The sequence below is a fragment of the Anopheles funestus genome (assembly GCF_943734845.2).
Source record: "Anopheles funestus chromosome X unlocalized genomic scaffold, idAnoFuneDA-416_04 X_unloc_27, whole genome shotgun sequence".
NCBI classification, from domain to species: Eukaryota; Metazoa; Arthropoda; class Insecta; order Diptera; family Culicidae; genus Anopheles; species Anopheles funestus.
Window position 1 is genome coordinate 127,501 of NW_026045151.1, and position 7,017 is coordinate 134,517.

At 48.8% G+C, this 7,017-nt stretch overlaps 1 non-coding gene and 1 pseudogene across 1 annotated transcript; both read right to left on the minus strand.

The window, feature by feature from the left end:
* LOC125773294 (large subunit ribosomal RNA) overlaps positions 1-153 on the minus strand; it is a 3,627-nt pseudogene extending 3,474 nt beyond the window's left edge.
* Positions 154-862: 709 nt separating this feature from the next.
* LOC125773293 (5.8S ribosomal RNA) lies at positions 863-1,020 on the minus strand. The gene has a single exon (XR_007420017.1). It is a non-coding gene; the product is annotated as a 5.8S ribosomal RNA (ribosomal RNA).
* Between the last annotated feature and the right edge of the window lie 5,997 nt (positions 1,021-7,017).

The following is a 7,017-nucleotide window of genomic DNA, read 5'->3' on the forward strand; positions in this document are numbered from 1 at the left end:
CACGGAATCGGACAGGTGCAGTTACACACCGTCCCTACGTGCTGAGCTTCTCCCGTTTCGCTCGCAGCTACTCAGGGAATCCCGGTTGGTTTCTTCTCCTCCCCTTATTAATATGCTTAAATTCTGGGGGTTGTCTCACATCACTTGAGGCCTACAACAAAATCAGTCACATTCCATTCGTTTCGAACCCGGGGCATAGCGAACCGATATATACGCAACAACACTTCACACACACACACACACGGATTGGGCAATTTACGGTCATTTTTGAATCAACGATGGCCCCCCCGAGCACGTTGTCCGAATATCACTCCAATAAGGACAACGAGTTCCGCTCGGCATCGTTTTGATTCGATCTCTCAACAACAACTCCCGGTCGACTTGGTCGACTTGGACCCACGATGTCTCCCCCCGAGCATGTCGAGCCAACTGCACCACTATTGTATTGGACAACATGTTCCCCTCGGGCATCGATGGGTTAATCATGCACCACTATTATAAAACCCTTTGACGTTTTCCCCCAAGCACGTTGATCCAGTATTACGACGGATACGGTCAACGAAATCTTGGACATCAAAGAGGTTTTCGATTGAATTTCCCCATGTTTCACAACGTACTCTTAGCGGTATCCTACGATACGTCTCACTCTATTTGTGTGTGTGCGCGTTTACGTGCGTGCGATTTATGCGGTTCACCCCTTTACTTTCAGCGCCCTGCGGTCCCAACAAAGGTCCCGAGCACGCCATTATGCACAGTGTGGAAGCGTGTTTCCCCCACGACACTAGACGGGCTGCTCGCCATAGTGTTCTATTGTGGCACGCTCCACCCTGAAGTTTGGTTTGTTGTATATCAAGGAATTGATAGGCACTCAAGAATGTGTGCATCGGCCGGGTTTAATCGTCCGACGCGCAATATGCGTTCAACTTATCGGTGTTCATGTGTCCTGCAGTTCACATTGTGACGCGCATTTAGCTGCGGTCTTCATCGATCCATGAGCCGAGTGATCCCCTGCCTAGGGTTTTATAGTAAGGTTCCCAATGTAACACAATCCCGGTGGTACGTCCAAAGACTAACTTTCTGACTAAGTTGTCTTTATTACCCAATAGTCCCAGGCCTTGTGACTTGTGGCTCATGTCTACGCCCATGGCCACCATTCGCTAAGATAGTTTTGAAGTCACTTTGAAGGCCCAGGAACAACTCTCTTAGCACATCGGTTAACCTGGCGCCGCAGTCAACTCATGTGCTTGGATCGGATCGAGCTATTGAGTATTGGGCCTGCATACTCGCTCATCCGTATCCTTTGCGTACCGCCCCATGGCCCTTGTATGTCTGCACCACAGTTCCTGTTCGTTCCGTGCCTATGGCCGGATACGTATTGCACATCGGTATACCTGTCGCTACTCAGGCAACTCGTGTGCGTGGATTGGATCGAGAACATGGGGTGTGTAGAGATTCCATGTTATAATTGCAAGTCCATATCCACTTTATAGGTTAAAGTCATAAGTTGTGATTGCACAACCATTCTTCATAAGAGTTTAATCACTCTTCAACTAACTTTCGTTCTGGTGTCTTGGTATCAAATCGCGTAAGACACAAGATTCTACTGGCCAAATAGAATCTAGCACATTGGTTAACCTGGCGCCGCAGTCAACTCATGTGCTTGGATCGGATCGAGCTATTGAGTATTGGGCCTGCATACTCGCTCATCCGTATCCTTTGCGTACCGCCCCATGGCCCCGTCCTTAGAGTTAATGACTAGTAGGCTTAACTCTTTGTATGTCTGCACCACAGTTCCCGTTCGTTCCGTGCCGTGGCCGGATACGTATTGCACATCGGTATACCTGTCGCTACTCAGGCAACTCGTGTGCGTGGATTGGATCGAGCTCATGGGGTGTGTAGAGATTCCATGTTATAATTGCAAGTCCATATCCACTTTATAGGTTAAAGTCATAAGTTGTGATTGCACAACCATACTTCATAAGAGTTTAATAACTCTTCAACTAACTTTCGTTCTGGTGTCTTGGTATCAAATCGCATAAGACACAAGATTCTACTGGCCAAATAGAATCTAGCACATTGGTTAACCTGGCGCCGCAGTCAACTCATGTGCTTGGATCGGATCGAGCTATTGAGTATTGGGCCTGCATACTCGCTCATCCGTATCCTTTGCGTACCGCCCCATGGCCCCGTCCTTAGAGTTAATGACTAATAGGCTTAACTCTTTGTATGTCTGCACCACAGTTCCCGTTCGTTCCGTGCCGTGGCCGGATACGTATTGCACAACAGTAGATACCATCACCTGACGTATCTAACACACCACTATTGTAACTCGTCGTCGAAGGACCTTTCAAGTGCCTGATGGCCAGGGGAGCTCTTACACGGCACGGAGACACAGTGATGCTCGCCCATCACAGTGTACAACGATCGAGTTTGCTTAAGTGTCTGGGTACCTACACACCAGACACAATGCAATGGCCACGGATCCACACAAGGCACATCACATGCAGAAAGCTTCACCAGATTATGACACATACCACACTCTTGTAACTCGTCGTCGAAGGGGCGTTCAAAGTGCCTTACGGCTAGGGGAGATCTAGCACGGCACGGAGACACAGTGATGGTTGCCCATCAAAGTGTACAACGATCGAGTTTGCTTTCCGCGCAAGCGTTCTAAGTGTCTGGGTACCTACACACCAGACACAATGCAATGGCCACGGATCCACACAAGGCACATCACATGCAGAAAGCTTCACCAGATTCTGACACATACCACACTCTTGTAACTCGTCGTCGAAGGGGCGTTCAAAGTGCCTTACGGCTAGGGGGGATCTAGCACGGCACGGAGACACAGTGATGGTCACCCATCAAAGTGTACAACGATCGAGTTTGCTTTCCGCGCAAGCGTTCTAAGTGTCTGGGTATCTAAGCACCAGACACAATGCAATGGCCACGGATCCACACAAGGCACATCACATGCAGAAAGCTTCACCAGATTCTGACACATACCACACACATGCAACTCGTCGTCGAAGGGGCGTTCAAGTGCCTTACGGCTAGGGGAGATCTAGCTCGGCACGGAGACACAGTGATGGTCACCCATCAAAGTGTACAACGAACGAGTTGGCTTTCAACAAATTCTGACACATAGCAAGCGAGCGACCGAGCTACACCGAAGGCAGCCCATGGTTGGTCACTCGCGGACGATCATCAGTAATGATCCTTCCGCAGGTTCACCTACGGAAACCTTGTTACGACTTTTACTTCCTCTAAATCATCAAGTTCGGTCAACTTCAGCCATGCCAGCTGCAGCTCACGAAGGAACCGCGGAAGGTAAGCCTCCAGAAACCTCACTAAATAATCCATCGGTAGTAGCGACGGGCGGTGTGTACAAAGGGCAGGGACGTAATCAGCACTAGCTAATGACTAGTGCTTACTAGAAATTCCAGGTTCATGGGGACCGTTGCAGTCCCCAATCCCGACTAGATGGGCATTTTAGTGATTTCCCGTTCCTCTCGGAATGGGGGCGCCTATTGGCGAGAACACGCTGCGACCCACATTGTAGCACGCGTGCAGCCCAGAACATCTAAGGGCATCACGGACCTGTTATCGCTCATTCTCAGCTTGCTAAACACAAGTTGTCCCGCTAAGCAGGGCAAACGTAGCCGACGACCGCCCGTGAAGGCGCCGCCCGGCTGTAACGTCAGGTGCGCCCGGAGGCGCACTGCTGACAGCGTTCTAGTTAGCATGTTTGAGTCACGTTCGTTATCGGAATTAACCAGACAAATCATTCCACGAACTAAGAACGGCCATGCACCACTACCCTTAAATTTGAGAAAGAGCTATCAATCTGTCTTACCTCGATAAGTTTGGACCTGGTAAATTTTCCCGTGTTGAGTCAAATTAAGCCGCAAGCTCCACTTCTTGTGGTGCCCTTCCGTCAATTCCTTTAAGTTTCAACTTTGCAACCATACTTCCCCCGGAACCCGATTTTGGTTTCCCGGAAGCGACTGAGAGCACCGAATAGGGGTAGCGTCTCCCAATTGCTAATTGGCATCGTTTACGGTTAGAACTAGGGCGGTATCTAATCGCCTTCGATCCTCTAACTTTCGTTCTTGATTAAAGAAAGCATCCATGGCAAACGCTTTCGCTTCAGTTGGTCCTACGACGGTCTACGAATTTCACCTCTCGCGCCGTAATACCAATGCCCCCAACTACTTCTGTTAATCATTACCTCTAGGTTTCTGACAAACCAACGAAATCGTATAAACCGAGGTCATATTCCATTATTCCATGCAAGATTATTCTCGGCCAACGCCAACCCCACGGGGGGGCCGGACGCTTTGTCTTAGCCTGCTTTGAGCACTCTAATTTGTTCAAGGTAAATGTGAGTATCTTGAGCACCATGAGGAGCCCGTGCCGGAGTTAACCGGTAGCACGGTACTCGTTCACAGAGTAACGCCCAAGTACACCATTGTGAGTCGCAGCCGTGAGCGCGCGCACGAACGGCCCCGGCGTGTAACCGGGCGCCCGTGGCGGTCACGTGTCTGGACGGGCAATCAACTTCGAACGTTTTAACCGCAACAACTTTAATATACGCTAGTGGAGCTGGAATTACCGCGGCTGCTGGCACCAGACTTGCCCTCCACTTGATCCTTGTTGAAGGATTTATACTCAACTCATTCCAATTATGGACCATCGTTAGAGAGGTCCATATTGTTATTTCTCGTCACTACCTCCCCGTACTGGGATTGGGTAATTTACGCGCCTGCTGCCTTCCTTGGATGTGGTAGCCATTTCTCAGGCTCCCTCTCCGGAATCGAACCCTGATTCCCCGTTACCCGTCGCAACCATGGTAGTCCTCTACACTACCATCAATAGTTGATAGGGCAGACATTTGAAAGATCTGTCGTCAGTCGACAAGCGACCATACGATCTGCGTCCTTATCCAGACTTCAACTCAAGCCGCCCGGAGGCGATTGGTTTAACTAATAAGTGCACCAGTTCAGCTACCCGCGAGGGCAACAGTCCCGGCATGTTGCATGTATTAGCTCTGGATTTTCCACAGTTATCCAAGTAACTAGTGGTAGGATGATCTTGTGAATTATAGCTGTTATACTGAGCCTTATGCGGTTTCACATTCATTTATGTTTGTACTTAGACATGCATGGCTTAACCTTTGAGACAAGCGTATATTACTGGTAGGATCAACCAGAATTCGTTCCACTACAGACACACACTCGCTTAGTGGGAAATAAATTTCCACACAACTCTCTCTCTCTAGAACCATATGGAATGGCTCTTTGGTGTTGGGTAAGGCACCAATTTGTTGGGGTGTAACGGTCACCACCAACTTTAAGTTTGTTAGGGCACAACGGAAACCACTAACTAAACTTTAGGAAACTAAATTTCCTCACACATTATCTCTCACCATATTAGCACTAGGTGCTATCCACGATTGTACAACGTTTCAACTCTTGAATCGACCGTAGGGCCGCGGAATTGCTTCCGGGCCCCTATTCTCGCTATTAATTGTTCATCTCTTTCAATACATCGAGTTCGTTCCATTGGGTAGTTCGCATGGCGAACGTTTTGATGCAGCCCCCTGGGGGACCACGGCACTTTACACCGGGTATGGTGTATGCGCAACCTACAGATAACAATAAACCCCTTATGCGTGTGTAAACCGATGTTGGGCTGCTCAACATCTTTCATGGTTACATCACTTGCACCAGAACCCACGGTGCCGATTTGGTAATATGTTGTACATTTACTCTCAAGATGTACGCTTCGGCCCCTTATTCAGGGGCTCAAGCTATTACCAGCAAGAACAATCCTCATCCAGACTTGAACTCGAAACACCCGGAGGCGAACGGTTTAACTAATAAGTGCACCAGTCTTGAATCCATGCGTCGGTGGAAACAATGCCGGCGTGTTGCATGTATTAGCTCTGAACTTAGCGAGTGATTGCCTTGCAGCTGTCATACTGAGCGTAGAGCGTGATTATCGCTCACTTGAACCATGTTGAATGGCTCTTTGGTGTAGGGTAAGGCACCAATTTGTTGGGGCGTAACGGTCACCACCAACTTAAGACTTGCTTATAGGTATTTCAACGTTTTCAACTCTTAAATCGACCGTGTTTCATTATCATCTCTTCTTCTTATTAAATGCATCGAGTTCGTTCCATTGGGTAGTTCGCGTGGCGAACGGTTTGATGCAGCCCCCCGGGGGGGACCACGGCACTTTACACCGGGCATGGTGTATGCGCAACCTACAGATCACCAATATATTTGTGATCGATAATGCACACTTCTTACACGACTGACCAGTCGACAGCGCTGCCTTCCTATTATGCGTGTGTAAACCGATGTTGGGCTGCTCAACATCTTTCACGGTTACATCACTTGCACCAGAACCCATGGTGCCGATTTGGTAATATGTTGTACATGGTCTCAAGATGTACGCTTCGACCCCTTAAGGGCTCAAGCTATTACCAGCAAGATCAATCCTCATCCAGACTTGAACTCGAAACACCCGGAGGCGAACGGTTTAACTAATAAGTGCACCAGTCTTGAATCCATGCGTCGGTGGAAACAATGCCGGCATGTTGCATGTATTAGCTCTGAACATAGCGAGTGATTGCCTTGTAGCTGTCGAACTGAGCGTAGAATGTGATTATCGCTCACTTGAAAGGGTCAAGCCCTTTCGAGTCGTCCGGTTTTTACGCCAGACGACTCGGTTCACCATCTTTCGGGAAGGGACCGTCTCGGTCGCAAGCTGCTCCGGTCCCCAAACAACCTGCGACAAATGATAGGAAATGCCGACATCAATATGTGTTCAGTTTGGTTTATCGCTCATAGGTCTTTTTGACCATCGATCCCTGATTATAACTCTCAATTAAACAGTCAGGAGAGTAAGGCATGCCCATCGATATCTCATCGACAGGCGATACCGCAAGAACGGCCAACGACACATCAGGTGATCGATTATTGCTACGACTTTTGCTTAATCGTTTCCACT